The sequence below is a fragment of the Chrysemys picta genome, chromosome 5 (assembly GCF_011386835.1).
Source record: "Chrysemys picta bellii isolate R12L10 chromosome 5, ASM1138683v2, whole genome shotgun sequence".
Lineage (NCBI taxonomy): Eukaryota > Metazoa > Chordata > Testudines > Emydidae > Chrysemys > Chrysemys picta.
The window spans coordinates 26,004,169-26,022,300 of record NC_088795.1 but is presented as its reverse complement, the minus strand read 5'-3'; the positions used below and the strand labels follow the sequence as shown (position 1 = coordinate 26,022,300).

The 18,132-nt window shown below is 46.8% G+C and overlaps 1 protein-coding gene across 3 annotated transcripts in view; it reads right to left on the bottom strand.

Annotated features, from left to right (window-relative positions):
- The window catches only part of MAPK10 (mitogen-activated protein kinase 10), a 317,031-nt gene extending 311,595 nt beyond the window's left edge, over positions 1-5,436 (bottom strand). For 2 of the 3 annotated variants that reach the window (XM_065597550.1, XM_065597549.1), the window contains exon 1: positions 4,955-5,436. The gene's annotated coding sequence lies outside the window, so the exon portion shown is untranslated. The remainder of the gene's footprint in view (positions 1-4,954) is intronic. The other variant, XM_065597569.1, reaches the window with a different exon arrangement.
- Positions 5,437-18,132: the final 12,696 nt, after the last annotated feature.

Here is an 18,132-nt window from a genome sequence, read left to right as displayed (position 1 = left end):
GTGACATACATGTGTCTAAAGTTTTCATCGATAGGTTACTTTATTATCTGTCCACAGACAGAATGAACACTGGATTGGCTTCATGACCCCGAGGTACACCTGGCCTTACCCGTATCCCCACTGCAACGTTGTCTCAACATTGTCCCCTCAAAGACAGCAGAGACAAGTTTCAAAAATCTCATTCATCTTAAATTAGGCCCACTGATTTCAATAGGCCTTGAATATCTGGGTCAAACTGTAGTATAAACATACCATAAATTCACAGTGGTGCAACTCAGAGCAAAAGATACTAGTAGCATTTGTAGTGCCGTAGCACTTAGCACTCTGGATCCTGATCAGGGATTTGGAGCAATCAAATTTTTTAATTGCTCCACTCCGGCTCCGCTCCAGCTCCAGGCAAAAACCTACTGGTCCGTGCTCCAGCTCCAGGCTCCGCTCCAAAGCCCTGATCCTGATCCATAATTGGCAAGGCAGAACCCCATAACCAAATACTCAGACCCTCTGCTGAGGCACTCACAAGCTAAGTCAATGGAGTTTTATTGGAAAGATTTTTGTATCTCCAGCTCCTACCTGTTAAGTACAACCATTATCTTACACCATAATAGTTGTTAAATAAGTTTGCACCTGGATGGAAATTTTCCATTTACTGTGTCCAGCACTTACGCACCTCTTTATGTATTCATGATCATCTTCTGTTTTGGTGCTATTTGTATTGTAAAATCAATATACAATTCAAAACCGTTAATCCAATATCAGATTTTTTTCTATCTTTATCATTCATAAATTGGAAACTGAAGAATTAAAAACATCCATTAGCTCGCCCACTGCTAATCTGTTGTATGTTATTGCTTTGATTGAATTCAGATGTATTTGGTTGTAGACTGGAACAGCTAGGTTAAAGGATTGAAAGCCTTTGTTTGCCTGAAGCATGAAACTAATTACAGTATTACTGTAATGTATCATTATTACAATTTTATATAGACCAACTGAGGACATGTTTGTGTCCCACTTAACCAAAAGGTTTGAAGAGGAAATGGAAACCAAAATAGCAAAACTGTCATCTCATCTGCAATTAGCAAGATTCAGGTAAGAGACCTTTCAGTAAAATTAGTCCTTTGTTTCAATTTCCTTAGAAAACTGCCCAGCAGCTATTTATCAAGAAACAACACACTATCACAACTTCAATTTACTGTATGTGCCATATTGAGTGCATCACATGACAAGTTAATCTAAATTATATATTGCTGAAGAATTCACTTCCATAATTAAGCAGGGATTTCCCCCGCCATGATTGAAATCATCATATCTGGACAGTGACAGCAATTTAGTAGATTTTGAGCTCTTTATTTTAACTCACCTGGCTTAGGCCAATCTTAGAGCCAAATCCTATTTCTTCAGTGTCATGGGGCACTTTACTCACTGCTGGGGGGCACCCCCTTCAGGCAATTCAGGAGATTAGCTTCCCTAAGTTTGACACCTCTTTCCTGTGGTTGCACAGCCTGTCCTCCCACTCATTCATTCCACCGTTTGCCGCTCTCAAAGTTCTGGTGCGGCTACTTTGTGACTCAGCCCTCCAGCCAGGTCACATTGTGGTTTCCCCTTCCACCAGGGGGGGAGGAGAAGAGACAAGGGACAGGATACTTTCCAAGTCTCTCTGGACAAGCAGCATCCAACTATCCTCATACCTGCTGCCCTGACACTGTCACTCCTGCCACAGCTCAGGCAATCTGTTAGTTCACCACCCCTGGCAGTACCTCTTGGCAGGGGTTGGTAGGGGAACCCAGGCCCACCTTCTCCTCAGGGTCCCAGTCCAAGTCCCTTTACCAAGGAGTCAACATCTGCAGCTTCCCTAACTTTACTGCTCTCAACCCTGCACTACTTCCTACCTTGCTTCCACTCTTCCTCTCTCCCCTTCCCTCTTATCCCAGGGAGAAGTGACTACCACTTTTCATGCTGAAGTCCTTCTGTTGCTAGTCTCTTAGCTTTATGCAAGCCCTGCCTGTTCCCTCAAAGGTAAGCTTGCTTCCAATTAGCAGCCTCGTGATAGCTTAAATCTCTCCTATGTTTGCTGCTTAATTGGGCCTGCCTGGCCTAATTCATCCCTCTCAGGGCCAGTGTGTGGAGGCTGCCCCATCACACACCCACACCTTCAACCTCAAAACTGCAACCCAAAGGCTGCCATGATCTAGTTCCATCAGTCGACTTGTACCTAGATCAGGGGTGGGCAAACTACGGCCCAAGCCATTTTAAGCTGTCCCGTGAGCTCCTGCTGGAGAGCAGGTTCTGGGGAGCGGGTTCTGGGGCTCGGCCCAACTCTGGCATTCCAGCTGGGGCGCAGGGTCGGGGGCCCCACCCCACAGCTCCCGGAAGCCACAGCATGGCTCTTCTCTGGCTCCTACATGCTCCAAGGACCTCGTTCCAATGGCCCCCTCCAGCACGCCAATGGGAGCTGAAGGGGCGGTGCCTGCAGACAGGGCAGTGTGCAGAGCCACCTGGCTGTGCCTCCGTGTAGGAGCCAAAGGAACATGCCGCTGCTTCCGGGAGCCACTTGAGGTAAGTGCCACTGGGAACCTGCACCCCTGAGCCTAACCCCACACCCCAACCTCCTGCCCTATCCCTGTTCCGCCTCCTTCTCTCCAAAGCCCTCGCTCCCAGCCCTGATCCCCCTCCTGCCCTCCAAACCCCTCATCCCCAGCCCCACCCCAGAGCCCACACCCCAACTCACAGCCCCCTCCCACACCCTAAACTCCTCATTTCTGGCCCCACCCTGGAGCCTGCACCCCAACCCCAATGTTGTGAGTATTCACAGTCCACCATACAATTTTTATTCCCAGATGTGACCCTTGGGCCAAAAAGTTTGCCCATCCCTGACCTAGATTGAAGTTGGCTTCCTCTTTCTTCACTACTAAAGTTAGCTGTGGTGGCGGGGGGGAGAAAAAGTAGCTGTTGAAGTTCTTGGGGCAGATCCTAACCCAGTGTAAATGGTCATGGCTCCATCAAACTCTATGGATCTATGACAATTTACCTCAGCTGAGGTAATGTTTTGCAAACTACTGCTCTGGAGGCTCCAAACTGTGGTGTGTGGGCTACTGGTCACTACAAACATGCTTTTGGCAATTCATAGAGAGCGAGCTTGTCATATGACATGTTACTGCCTTGTTTCCAGCGGTTACATTAACTGCTTTCTCAATATCATTTTCTCCTGAAAAAACAGTCATCATTGACATGGATATTATGGAACTAAACATAGCAGGGAAGTAGTACATGAGGCAGTCTCTATTCACTGGGGTCCACAATACATCATTAAGGACTGCTCCTCCAAAAGAAATCAAAGACTGTTAATGCTGCACCTTTTTTGTGTGCAAGGTTTAAAAGGGATGCATTTAACATTTATATCATGAATTACTACCACCTACACATAGGAGCTATTTCAGGCACATTCACTTTCTTGTTCCTCTCATCTCCTCACAACTGCTCCCTCTATTCTTGGGTGGGGGTGTTCTTCCAGTTACCGGCAGCATGGACCATCTCAATACATTCTGCTTTTTAGATGGCAGACTCCAGAGGGAGCACAGAATACAGAAAGGAAATTAATTAGGAGTCTCACTTAGCCAGCAGGGGTTAAAGCGTACAGCAGCCTGAGGCAATTCACTGTTTTGACTGGGCTGTCAAAACATTTAAATTGGTGTCCCCGTTTCCCCTCTCTCTTTGCCCCATCCCTGCTCCACCCCTCTGGGGACTCTATATATTGATCCTTTGTTAGAGAAGAGATGCTGTCAGATTAGCAAACTGTGCCTTTCTGAATAGATCTGTCGCCCTTCTTAGTGTTGACTGTCAGATGATATACTGACATGTCTTTGAGTAGAAATCTCACTGAAATCCTCGGCTCATCACTCATATAGTGAGCTTGAATGCTAGTGTTGTATATAAACACAACACAGTTTTTGGGGGGATAGGGGGGGTGTCTGGAAAATCCTGCTTTATCTGATGACTGGAAAAAATCTTTAGTAAAAAGAGTTGTAGGTCTTAGTAGATTTAGATTTCTATTTCTGTACCAAAGTACCTCTATACCGCAAGTGAGTGGCCGTGCTCTCACAATCAGGGAAAGAGACAAAAGCCACACAGATGTGAATATTTTGCACTAACATTAAAAGGATTGGAGACATTTATTATATACAGGTTATTATAATGCCCTCCTCACTGTAGTACCCAGGTTCTTTCCAGTAGTGCATGAAGCTGTGTGACTAACACATGCAATCATAGACACCAACTCCATGGGTGCCCCACAGCTCAAGCAGCCACAGAATAAAAATAGGGGTGCTCAGCACCCACCAGCCACAGTGGTTCCGGCCCCAGGGCTGGCCACCAGTCAGCTGTTCGGTGGGCCCCTGGAGTTGGCCTCCAGTCAGTGAGTGGCTGGCAGGAGACAATCAGGGCGGGCAGGCAACAAGAACAGGCAGAGCATGGGTGGAGCACCCACCAGGAAAAACAAAACTCACCACCTGGGCAGGTAATAGTGTTCCTAGAGGAAAGTTGTGTTTGCCATGTGGTTTTCTTTTATATACATGCTACTATATGTTTACATTAGTAAAGTCAACATCAACAAAGCACTCCTTGCACATGGAGCAGAAGGTGATGAGGTCTGTAATGGTTCTTATTTCCCTTGAAAGTTCATTCCACAGCTCCATTCTGGGATCAGCTCCCAAGAAAGCGCTATCTCCTGTACAGAAAAGGTTTACCCTTGAGACAGACAGCGCCATTGTGACAGAGGAGTTGAGCCATTAACCATGGCTCTCACTTTGGAGCTGCCTGACCTATTCCCAGGATAAGCCATTCACAGTAGGAATTCACAAATATACCCTTGAGACAAAGCAAAAATAAATCTATCACCACCAGTCTGACTTGCTATACTTATAAATTAATGTCATCTGTGCCTATCACAGGATCCACTCACCATAAGCAGCACCTCCTGCTAGCCATCCTGGGCATTAGCTCTATCAGCTTGCACACTCCCACTGGTGTGGTCTTCTACTATCTTGTCTTGCTCTATGGCCCCACTCTCTCCCAGGTCTGCAGCTTCCTCTCTGTGGCTTGGCTCTCCAGCCAGATCACTGAAGTCCTCCCCTTCCAGGGAATTCACAATCTTTCCAGACGTGCTTCCTGGTGCCTCCGATGCCCTTGCCACTCCTCAGTGGCTGGTAGGGAAACCCAGGCCCACACTCTACACTGGGTTCCCAAGCCAGGGACCTTACAACAAGCACCCACAGTCCCTGTACAGTTCTACCTCTTACTGCTATTTCCCTGGCTTCTTTGTACATAAATAATTTCCCACTTCTCTGGGTTTACCAGCCTCCAACTTCCTCCACTCAGAGAGTGATTGCAATCTGTAACCTTTCCCAGCAGCCTACCTCTCTGTAGCCAGCTACAAAGCTCAATACAGACCCTGTCTGTTCCTGCACAGGTGAGCCAGTCCTTAATTAGCTGCCTTCCACCTAAATCTCCCCTGCTTGCAGCCTAATTAGCTGATTGGGCCCACCTGGCCCAATCCAGCTTTTGCTGGGTTAGTGTGTGGGGAGAACACCCCATCACAGTGCCTCACAATACATGTTCTGCTACATACTTGCTGTGGTACAATTAATGTTGTTTCAGCTAAACCCATGGTTTTCCTCCAACACCCTTCACAGTAAGATTTTTAAAGCTTATTTCCATTATAAAATATTCACCATGCTACTTCTACGAGCTGAAGTTTTAAAAACAAGAAGGAAGCAAGCATAATCAAGCTTTAATGGCATATGTTCTACCAGGTTATTTGCCAATCTGGAGTATTTATTTAGAACTTTTTAACTGTTAATTATTAAAGATCCCATCACATTTTCTGGAGTATCAACATCCAGATAAAGTTTCAGTACATTCTGACTACATCTCTACCCCAATATAACGCTGTCCTCAGGAGCCAAAAAATCTTACCGCATTATAGGTGAAACCGCGTTATATTGAACTTGCTTTGATCCACCGGAGCACGCAGCCCCGCCCCCCCGGAGCGCTGCTTTACCGCATTATATCCAAATTCGTGTTCTATCGGATCGAGTTATATCGGGGTAGAGGTGTACTTAAATTCCCTCTGCAGATTCATTTGGATAATATGTTCTTTGTCATCATATTTAACCACCAATATATAGTTTGCATAGCACCTTGGGAACCTCATGACTAAGAAGGTTATTGCACAGTGGCTTTTCTGATGTTCCTGGAAGTGCGGATGCTATCTTGGTCTTTCTTGTTGACTGGGTTGTTAATTTCTCTGGCTAAGCTAAAACTTCACCCCCTCCCAGGTAAGAAAAGTAAAGAAAATAGAAGTTCAGACAGAAGCAATTCTTTGCCTCGGGGGTTCCCAAATTTCCTTGCACTTTGACCCCCTTCTGACAACAAAAATTACTACACAACCCCAGGAGGGGGGAATGAAACCTGAGTCTGCCTGAGCCACGCCACCCTGGGCGGGGGGAGGGAAGGGGGGCAAAGCCAAAGCCACAGGGCTTCAGCCCCAAGCGGGGAGGGGGAGGGGGGGGGTTCGCCTGAGCCCTGCCACCCAGCGCCAAAGCCCTTGAGCTTTGGCTTCAGCTCCAGGCCCCAGCAAGTCTAACATCAGCCCTGGTGACCCCATTAAAACACCGTCACGCCCCACTTTGGGGTCCTGACCCACAGTTTGAGAACCGCTGCTTTACCTACTTCCTCTGTTTCTGCACAAGAAATTCTTCCGCGCTACAGGGACGTCCCTTTTCAAGGGGAACTTATGCCCAGCCTCTACCATGAGCTCCAGCCTTGATGCTCTTGACAATAAAGTCTCCACATGTCTCTCCCTCAAGACTACCTTCTTTGCTTTGCCATTATCCCTGAATTTCCCTCATGAGACTTGGCTCTTTACCCTGAGATGGTCTTGGCTATCTTACCTACTGGTTGTTGTTGTTGTTGTTTTTTAATTGCTTTTGGACTAGAGAAACTTAAAGCTCCTGCGTCTTTCCTGGGGAGTCTCCACAAGAAGTCTTGCTCCTCCCCTCACTCTCCCCTTTCCCCCCCATTCTGAGGGAAGGGAGCTGTTTATATCCTCTGACACTCCTTCACAGAATTCCTCACTGTGACAGCCTTCATTCCCGTCAGTTCCAGAAAGTACTACTCCCAGAATTCCATCCACTCTGGGCTGAAACTGGGAACAGGTAGTGCTGGGCCTGGAGACCACCTTTAAGGGCCAGCATGCCCTGTTATAGGTATGATCTGTATGACGTTACAGGTGTTAGATGAGACACAGGAGGGCTCTGCTATTTTCCCCTGAATACAGAAACATGGAAAATTACAGGTTTTGAATTTTAAAAACTCAAACAGAGAGAGGATAATAATAACTTGAAGGAAGGAGAGATTGAAATAGCAGGAGAACAGGAAGGAGCTGCCCCACCTGGGCCCAAAGGGCATTCATAGGGACTTGTAGTATCATCTATGGCCATGTGCTTGGGACCGAGTAAGAGTTAAAAACAGCAGGCGCAAAGAAGGACTTTTAATATACGGGAGGACAGCTTTTATGTGGAGGCTCATTATGGAAAGAGAGGAGAAGTTGATTTGACTTGGGCATATTGCTGCGGAAGAGTGAAGGCTCAAATTAGTAGCCCTGAACCATCATCATGCTTTCTCTAAAAGGAAATCACACTAGCTTTGTGAACCCTGATGCCTCTGCAAAAGAATTGCCAAACCCTCATAACATTGGCTTACATTTCTTTCCCAAGTAGTTGCCTTCCTTATCCCAACAGGATAAACAAAACCACTTCTAACTCCAGCAGCTAGCAATCCAACCCTTGAAACTGATTAGAAACTAATATTTGCAGTGCAATGATACTAGTCTAATTAGGAATGATCACTGGGGAAAGGAGGTTGAGTGGCCAGTCAGTAAATTGGACACAAATTTTCTCACACATATAGCTCTCTGTTTCAACTGGATAGAGACAAGTTACCGTATTTATGTATTTTACTAGCAGGTTAACATTCATACTACTCATTTTTTTCTAGTGGTATCAGAATCTTACACATTTGTTAGTTAGTGTTTATTGTTTTCCATTAAAACAGGCCTGATTTCTCTATACAGTGTGAAATAGAAGCATGACATCTATTGTTTGCAGGACACAGCTTGCCTCTGCTGCCCCCACTGCAGGCAGTATCTTAGTGTATTTCACTATCTGCTTCTTAAAATAAAAAGTGCTGCTTCACCCATATTCATATAAATGAATTTATAGGATACAATCTGTCAATTTCCAGTCATCTCTTCCCCCTCCCTCCCCAATGCCCACCTCTCTTGTTACACTGTTGTGCTCCTCCATGAGGCAATTTACACACACTCAGCCTCTTACACAGTGGGGAATTATTTTCTGGCACTTATCCATTAGGCAGAGTTGCTGGATTATATTAGACTTTGAAAATGTAAGTTGCATAAATACACAACAAGCTTTTGAATGGAATATTTACAATTGCAAATATATTCTGAGGTTAATTCTCCAAATCAGAGTGTTCAAAATAAAGAGTATTAAATTATAATAAAGGAAAAGAGCACAGCCTAGGGGTTATAATGCCCTACTATGAGTCAGGGTGCCTGGGTTTTACTGTTGGTTCTGCCACTGATTTATGGGTCACCTTGGGCAAGTCACTTAACCTCTGTGCCTCATTCTCCCCTTCTGTCAAATTGTGACAATATGAACTACCTGATAGGGATGTTATTAGCTTTAAGGTCCTAAACCTGCAAGCGCACAAATGCTTAGCTGTATTCATGCTAACAGACCCACTGGCTTCAATACAAGTCACAGGCCTACATTTTAGTGTTTCCAATAATACCAGTGTTTTACAGCACTTTAGGATCCTCTGCTGAAAAGTGCTAAATAGCATTGTAAAAAATACAATTCTACTTTTGGGGAAAGGTATTACAACGTATTACAATGTAGGTCAAAATTTAAACCTTTGATACAGAAAATATTTAAAACCACACTAATTAAACACTTTGCATTTTTATATCCTTTTAGACATTACTGACCCATGGGGCCTAGCCAGCCTGTGGTCGAAGACCCTCCTCAGGCATTCATCCACAGGTTTCATAGCTGCCAGCAGTTAGAGGCTTGTTGACATTCCCCTTAGGAAATCCCTAGACATATCAAGGTAATTGCCAGTAAGGGGGCTGTGTTCCAAGGGGACTAGGCTCTCTGCCCAGCAAGCATAAGAGTGGGATGTAGCTGATTGGAATTCAAGTCTTATGTTTCTGTTTGATCCCTGGCTGATGCAAGCCTTAATTTTTCCACTGAGGACTGGTCTGTCACGGAACCATAAGGAAAAGCAGCCTTTTTTATTAAACACCAGGAGTTTGGGGGCACAATGGTTATCCCCCCACATAGAGATCCAAGTGTGAAAGGGGTTAATGGGGGTCAGTTTCTTTGCTCTGATGCACATATGGCTTCCACTGATATCAATGGCAGCCACATGCATGCATCAGGGTGGGACTTCACCACTAAGGTTAGAATTGAAAATCCAATTATTATGCAACTCATATATGTAGTGTTAACAAAAATAAATGCCTACTGTGATCTGGTTAGGAAACAGGAGTAAAAGTAGGATTTCTATAAAAAATTAATTTAAGTGCAGAAGGCTGAAAATCAATAGCACTGAACTCGATTAGGATTAGTTTTTAAATGGAAAATGTTGTGCCTAGAATAAAAGGAAGAGAATTCCCCTCAAAGACCCTGCCCTGCAGAAATTTTACATTCTACTGGCTTCTACTGTGCAGGCTGATATTGAAGAGGGATAGATGACAATCTATGAAGAGAGCAGCAACATAGAAAAAAGAAGATCCACTTGAAGCACTGAGTTAAACTAAAAAGGTCTCTCTAAAATGGTTCATTTCTTACAGATGATCTTTAGACACCTTGAATGAAAAGGCATCAAGATAAGCAAAGAATTCACTGAACTACATACCTTAGATTTCTAGATAAGTTTGCACATAGGCTTGGAAGCAATGATCAGAAGACAGTCACTGTACATAAAGAGTCAGGAATGTGGATTCAGAGTGAATCTACATAAGAAACTTGTTCAGACAAATGTGAAAGGAAAGAATGAAACAGGCAGATATCTTTAAAGCTTCAGATTAATTCCTGTTGACAGCAAAGGATAAAAAAAGTTAAATGGGGACACTTGGCATACAGAATATATATTCTCCCCTCACTCAGCCCCAGGTACCTTTTATCCCAGAGTGCTCGTGACAGGCATGAAGAGGAAGTTCTTATTTTTGATAAATTTTGAGTACTTAACAGAATGTGTATTAAAAGGGGAAAAAAAGATTGTCCTTCGTGCCGGCAGACTAGCTGACACCCCTGTAAAAGGAGCTTACTATTCCATTTTTAGGTACAACTATTACCTCAGTTCCTGCTCCCCACTAATGTATTAGTTAAGCATTATGGCTATACCAACATCCATCCCTTCTAGGATATTGTCCTATAGTACAATGGTCCAACAGACTTAACTGCTCAGCTCACTCCCTGCTCTGTCTCCAGTGGAAACAAATCGAACAGTAAAAAAAACAAAAGATCCAGTTTTAGCTTGTATCTGCTTTTCAAAGAAAGAAATATTCTGCATATCATCAATATGCCAATAACGGACATTTTTGGTTCACTGACAATTTAAAAAATTGTTTGGGGTCCATCCAAAATAGGAAGTTTGAGATTTTCAGTTTAACTAAACATTTTCTTCAACCCAAACAAAACCTTTGTTTTGATTTTCAGCATTTTAATCATTAATTTTTAAAAATAAATTGAATAGAAATTTCAAACAAAAAATTGTTTTGAATTGAAAGATTGAAAAGTTTTGTTTCAAAAAATGTCAAAACAAAAGGTTCCAATTTTTTGGGAGCGGGCCCCCTATTTCTCCTTCCAACTGAAACAATTTGCCAAAGTCAACATGAATTTGCTAAATGATTTGTTCAACTTGATTTTGCATTTTTCACCAAAAAAGTTTCAGTCTCAAAATTTCACCCAGCTGTAATGATCAAGTAATTTTTAGATAGCAAATGACATTATAAACAATACAAGTATATAATAATGGAGCTCATGAAGTTACAAACAACTAACATTTATTAACCTAATCATTAATCCAAGAGGAACTATATAAAATTAAATTTGAAATTCAATATCTTGGCCTAATTTTTCAAGAGTGACTAGTGATTTTGTGTTTCTCATTTTTTAGGGAATCAATAAGGGGTGAACGTAACATAAAAGACTTACCGGAACGGGGGCCCCTAGAAGGGGCGGGGCCTTGGGCAGAAGGGGTGGGGCTGGGGAGTCAGCCTCCTCTAGCCAGCCTTTCCATGCTGCCTGACCCACACTGGGCTCCAACGCTGATTTAAAGGGCCCGGGCTCTGGCCGCTGCCAGCAGTTTAACATCAGCTGTGTACGGGCTGGTACCGGCAGCCACTTCTTACCAGTACGCCATACCGGGCCACTTTTACCTCTGGAGTCAACTTAAGACACATTAACTGGTCTAGATTTTCAGAAAGTGCTGAGCCTGCAGAAAAATAGCTAGCTTCTTTAGCTGAGCTAAAGCTGAACATCCAACCAACCAAATAAAATAAATAAAAGGTAGGGTTACCATATTTCAAACAATCAAAAAAGAGGACAGGAGGAGCCCCGCCCTAGCCCCGCCCCCGTCCTGCCCTAGCCCCGCCCCTGCCCCTTCCACTCCCTCCCACTTCCCGTCCCCCTCAGAACCTCCAACCCTCCTCCCCACTCCTTGTCCCCTGACTGCCCCCTCCTGAGACCTTCCCCCCGTCCTAACTGGCCCCCTAGGACCCTATCCCCTACCTGTCCCCTGACTGCCCCAACCCTTATCCACACCCCCACCCCCAGACAGACATCAGGGACTCCCACACCCCATCCAACCACTCCCCACCCCCTGACAGCCCCCCCCCCAACTCCCGACCCATCCAACCCTGCTCCCTGTCTCTTGACTGACCCCTCCAGAACCTCCCTGCCCCTTCTCCAACCCCCTGGCCCCCTTACCCTACCGCTCGGAACAGAGTGCTGCGGAGTGGCGTGCTGGGCAGCAGGGGAGGGGGAGCAGGAGCAGGGGGAGGAGCTCCAGACTGCCGGAGGCCCGATGCGAACGGCCGGCCGGTGATCTGCGAATGTAGGGAGGGGGAGGGAGGGAGAGAGAGGAGGGGAGTGATCTCAAGTTGCAGGGGAGAGGAGGGGGAAGCGGAGGAGGGGCTCTGGCTGTCAGAGCCCTGGGTGAGTGGCACGATCCGGCCGGCTGCCCTGTCAGCACGCGCGCTCTGCATGGGGGGGAAATCCAGACATTTACAAATTGCCCCCGGACGCTATTTTTAACGCAAAAAAGCCAGACATGTCCGGCAGAATCTGGACGAATGGTAACCCTATAAAAGGGGATGTAAAGACATTAGTCATTTTTGAAAATCAAGTACTTTAAAGACGCCTTCAATTAATCTTACCTATGTGTGTGTTTTCCTTTAGCAAATTAGGCAGTGTGAACTGCACAAACCATATGAGCCATGAAGAAATTGAAAAAAAGCTTGTTTACTACAACTGAGCAAACCAGAATCTCTTCACCTCCTTTCACTCATGTAATGACTTAAATACATTTTAAACATGAAACTATGCCTTCAAGTTTAAAGCTCATTTGTTTGGGAGCCCTTAGTGTTGTGCTGGCAGCTTTGGAATAAAACTTAAATCTGAACTGGCTTCAAGGTCTAAAAAAACAGTGACAATGATGACTGTCTATCAGATCCATGCACACTCATCTGCAGAATAAATTAGGCAGTGGGCAATTTATTACTGCTGCCTATATGCACATAGGCATCTCACTGTTCCCTTGTCATCCCTTGTCTCACCATAATTAAACTAAATTTTTGGGTGTGTGTGGGGGGGGGGGGAGTGGGTGACTGCAGAGCAAGACCCCGATTGAGGCCTCTGAGCATAACCACAATATAAATAGCCATCCATATACCTTAATCATGTTTGGGCAATACACCATTATATACCCAGTTTAAGTGGGGAAGTTATATTTTCTAAAATTTAACTACAAGGCTGTTTCCCAGTAAAAAAAACCCAATTCTAATCAATATTTGTTTTATTTTACAGGGTATATCAAGATTTTTCTTTGAGAATAGATTCATAGTTCTTTTCTTTCTTGGGATTTCTCAAATACCTGTAGTATATTTAAATACCACTAGAGGGAAGCCAAGTTATGTCTGACAGATCATAACAACATTTTAACATGTAACATGAATAAAAATGTCTCAGCATGTTGTAGGAAGTGTCAGGTTTACAAAATAAGTGTGAGGAAGTCAAACAACAATGCTGCAAAAATATTTTAACATTTACACTATAGCTTTGCTATTTTTCCTTCTGTACATTTCATTTGGTTTCTTCTATCCAATTTGAATTTAGAACACAAAGAGTGGAACCTGACATTTCTTTCTAAGTTACTGGAAAAAGACTCTGACCAGGTAATTACTGGAAGTCATTCCTGTCTGATGGTATTTTGGTTACCCACCTGAAGTGACTTTGATAGTTTCAGTTCAGTTTCTAATATGCAGATGTCCACTTCACACAGAAAAGCTAATCCCTAATTGGCACCCTCAGCATGAAGGCCAGGGATTGAGATTGCATGGAAGATCAAACTTCCCTCTGAACATTCAGAAGTCATCACTCCAGTTCAGGGCATATTGGCATTATTCCACATCACCACCACCTAGAAAACACAAGTTAAGCTATATGAAGTACAGGTCTGTCTCATCTTACGCGGGGATTCTGTTCCGCGGTTAGCGCGTAAAGCAAAAAAAACCACATATAGCCAAAACCCCATTGAGTACAATGGCAGGTGAAATCGCCCACACTACAGGTATAGTATTTAAATTGTTGTTTTTCTCTCTTTTGTTTTTTTTTTTTTTTTGGCCGACAGCGTAAAGTTGAAATCGCGCATGTTAAATGCGCGTAAGATGCGACAGACCTGTAGTTGAAACTCAGTTTGGAAAAACAGAGCACGTAGGGGAAATCCACTGGTTCAGAATTGCCCACTTTTCTCTCCAAATTAATGGCATGCCCTGATCCTGCAAAGACTCAAACATGTGCTTGAGTTTACATATGTGAGTAGTCACACCAAAGTCAATAGGACTACTTGTGTATGTAAAGTTATACACATACTTAAGTCCTTGTAGGACTGGGGTCTTAAAGTTCCACACCACTTCTAATGTTCTGGAGGTGGTATTGTATCTACTCCAAGAGTAGAGGTCTAAAGTAGGACCATAGTGTCAGTATGTAGCTTCCTTAACAAAATCCATGACTGAAGTTTAAACTACATGAATATGAAGAGAGTCCTAAACACAGAGGGATCCTATTGCTCTATCCAGGCCATCTTTTGGATAATGTTACTGCCATATCTGTTTCAAGAGGCTTTACCAAATAGGAATGGGACAATCTGAAGGGTTGAACATTATAACTGCTTATAGTTGCCTTAAACTGAAGAAGGGGAAGAAAATTCTAATGCTTCTGGCAGCTTGTTTACTTTTAATGATTGATTATAATACTTTATAGTAGAGATGAGTTGGAGCCATATTTAGATCTGGGGAACGTTAGAATCTAGGTTTTCTTGTCTGGGTCTGTAACAAGCCAGGCTGTCCACAAGTACCTCTTTATGGCAGGCAGGTGCCTCACAGGCACTGGATTTAATCCCTGCTCTTCCCTTAGGGTCCCTCCCCGCTCTCTTCCAGCATTCTCTGGGACTGAGAATACCCTTGTCACAGGCTAATTATTATACACGTCTCAAAGGCATACGCTATATAAATCCCATATCAAAACTCAAAACATCTCTGGCTCTGCCACCTTTTGTCACTTTTGACTCATCTTCAGTTCCCAATCTTCCTTCAAAATGGAGGGTTCCTGGGTTTATCCCCATTAACCCCAAAGTTCAAACAAAGCAACTATTCACTCAGTGTCCACCCACCCTGGGCTTAATAAAACCCTCACTTTCCTCCGAGGTTATTTCCCTGTTCCCGGCCCCTTATATAGAACAGTGGCCACAGAGGCATTCTCTTCACACCAGCGCTCAGAGATTAGCATGAAACATCCCCTCGGTTTCCTTCAAACCCAGTTTTCTCCCAGTTACCGGCCCCTTATACTCCTCTGACCTTTCCTCCACCTCTCTTCCTTCCCCACTGCCAAGCCTCCTTAACACTCTCCTGATCCCAGGTACCACCTGTCACGGAGTATTGGGGGACTCAGGGCCCTGCACCCCCGGCTTCCTGCGATTCACCATGACTCTCAGCCAGCCAGTAAAGCAGAAGGTTTATTTGGATGACAGGAATACAGTCCAAGACAGGTCTTGCAGGCACAGACAACAGGGCCCCCCTCAGTTAGGTCCAGCTTGGGGTCCCAGGGCATGCCAGCCCACCCCCCTTGGGGGGTCAGAGCCATCTCTGCCTCCCAGCCATCTCTCCAGCCTGCTTCCAGCACTCTGCCTTCAGCGACCCCTCCCACAGCCTTTGTTCAGTTTCCCGGGCCCCGGAGTCACCTGACCTCCAACCCCCTCCTGGGTTCTCATGTTACAAGCTCAGGTATGTTCCCCCGGGCCGACTCCCATCCTCCGATGCAGACCATCCTAGTCACACTCCCCTGTCAGCATTCCCACACCCCAGCAAGAACAGTCCCAGTTCGTCACATCTCTCCCCCCTTCGAGACCGAACTGAGCGGGGTCACTTTAGCCAGTGACCTGGGGAAGTTCGAACCTACCCCCGTTCCCATGGATGCCCCCGCATCCCTCCAGTTCCTTGGTGGGAATTACACCAGGCCCCTTCAGTTTCACGCCCCCCCTTAGGTCGGGGGTGCTTGATGGCACTCGCAGTTCGCATGTGGGAAGGTTTATGCGGCCTGTGCCCTTTTTCCACCCCCATACCTCTGGGGTTCCAACTGGGCTGTGGTCTTCTCCCAGCGCTCCAGTCTGGAGGTCTGTGCTTTGGGCTCCCTTGGTTTAGAGCCGCCCTTTTAACCTTGGCCACCCTCTGGAAAGGATCCTTATTGCTGGGCAAGGGTCCTAAAGCTGTTTTCCCCTTGTCCCAGGCCTTCCTCCCCCTCTGACAGGGGTCACAGGATCTGCAGTACTGTCGGACAGTAACAAAGACCCAAGGCCAGTAAAAGCTCCGTAGCAGCCTCTGCTGGGTACACCAGGTTCCCCGGTGCCCTGAGAGGGGAATGTCATGGGCCCGGCACAGCAGCTGGCGGCGATACTTCTGGGGTACCACCAGCTGCCTCCTGATCCCCCCTGACTCCATTTCCCCTGGGGGAGCCCATTCTCGGTACAGGAACCCCTTCTCCCACAGGAACCTTTTCCGGCCACCTCGTCCCATGGTCTGTACCGCATTGAGGTCGGCCAGGTCCCTTATCTTCCGCAAGGAGGGATCTCTCTGCAACTCGGCCTGGAACTCAGCAGCTGGGACAGGGATGGCCACCTGCTCTTTCTCGCCCGCTGGGTCTGAAGCTGCAGCCTCCCTGAGCCGTGTCCCTGGGCGTTCCCTCCCCACCAGGTTAGGGTCCTGCGCCTCAGGCAAGGCACCCCCCCCAAGGCCAGGGCGCAGTGCCCCTCGCCGGCTCTGACTGCGGGTCACAACCAGTGCCCTTTGGGGGCTGCTTGGCCAGTTCTCCAGGTCCCCCCCCATCAATACCTCAGTGGGCAAATACGGGTGTACCCCCACATCCTTGGGGCCCTCCTTGGCCCCCCACTTCAGGTGTACCCTTGCCACGGGCACTTTGTCTGGTGTTCCGCCCACCCCCGTCAGGGTCAGGTAGGTGTTGGGCACCACCTGATCTGGGGCCACCACCTCGGGCCGGGCTAGCGTCACCTCTGCGCCCGTATCCCAGTATCCATCGACCTTCCTCCCATCCACCTCCAGGGGAACAAGGTACTCTCTCCGGAGGGACAGCCCCGCGCCCACCGTATAAACCAAAAACCCTGAGTCTGGGGCATCCAGCCCCCTAGAGGAGCTGGCCTGGAGCTCTCCTCCCTCCTTAGCAGGTGGAACTCTGCCAGCCCCTCTTCCCTGGGAATGCTGCCTCTCGCCGGGCTGGGTCTCTACCCAGTCAACCCTCTGTGGGTTCGGTCTGCTCAGTCTGTCCCTGAGCCTAGGGCACTGGGCCCGTATGTGGCCCTTTTGGCCACAGTGGTAGCAGCCCATGTCCCATGGGTCCCCTTGAGTAGGTCGGATGGTCCTGATGCCGGATGCTCCCCTCTGATGGGTTTTTTCTGTATTTTCCCATGGGGAGGTCCCATGGTGACTCTCTCTCTGCGTTGCGGTGGGACTGTTCCTTTGGGACTCCTCCCTTCTATCTCCTGACCGGCGCTTTACAAACTCATCGGCCAGCTGCCCGGCGTGTCGCGGGTTCTCTGGCTTTCTGTCCACCAACCACAGCCTCAGGTCGGATGGGCACCGCTCATACAGTTGCTCCAGTACCAGCAGTTTAATCAGGTCCTCCTTCGTCTGGGCCCCACCAGCCCACTTGCTGGCGTATCTTTCCATGCGGGCGGCTAGTTGCAGATATGAGATCTCAGGGGTTTTATCTTGACTCCGGAACCTTTCCCGGTACATTTCAGGAGTCAGCCCAAACTCACGTAGCAGGGCCTTTTTGAATAGTTCGTAGTCCCCTTTCTCTGCCTCTCCCAGTTGGCGGTACAATGCCACGGCTTTGGGGTCCAGTAAGGGGGTAAGGACCCGGAGTCTGTCCGCGGGATCAACCCGGTGCAGCTCGCAGGCCGTCTCAAAGGCCTCCAGGAAGTCATCCATGTCCTCCCCCACCTTGTATGGGGCCATGATGCACTTATCAAAGCTCCGTGCAGTCCTGGGTCCCCCCTCACTCACCGCAGCCGGGGGTTCGCTGCCCTTCAATCTCGCCAGTTCCAGGTCATGCTGACGCTGTCTCTCATTCTCCTGTCTCTGTCTCTCTTCATGCTGTCTCTGTCTCTCATTCTCCTCCCGTTCATGCTGTCTCTGTCTCTCCTCACGCTGATGCTGTCTCTCTTTCTCCTCCCGTTCATGCTGTCTCTGTCGTTCACGAT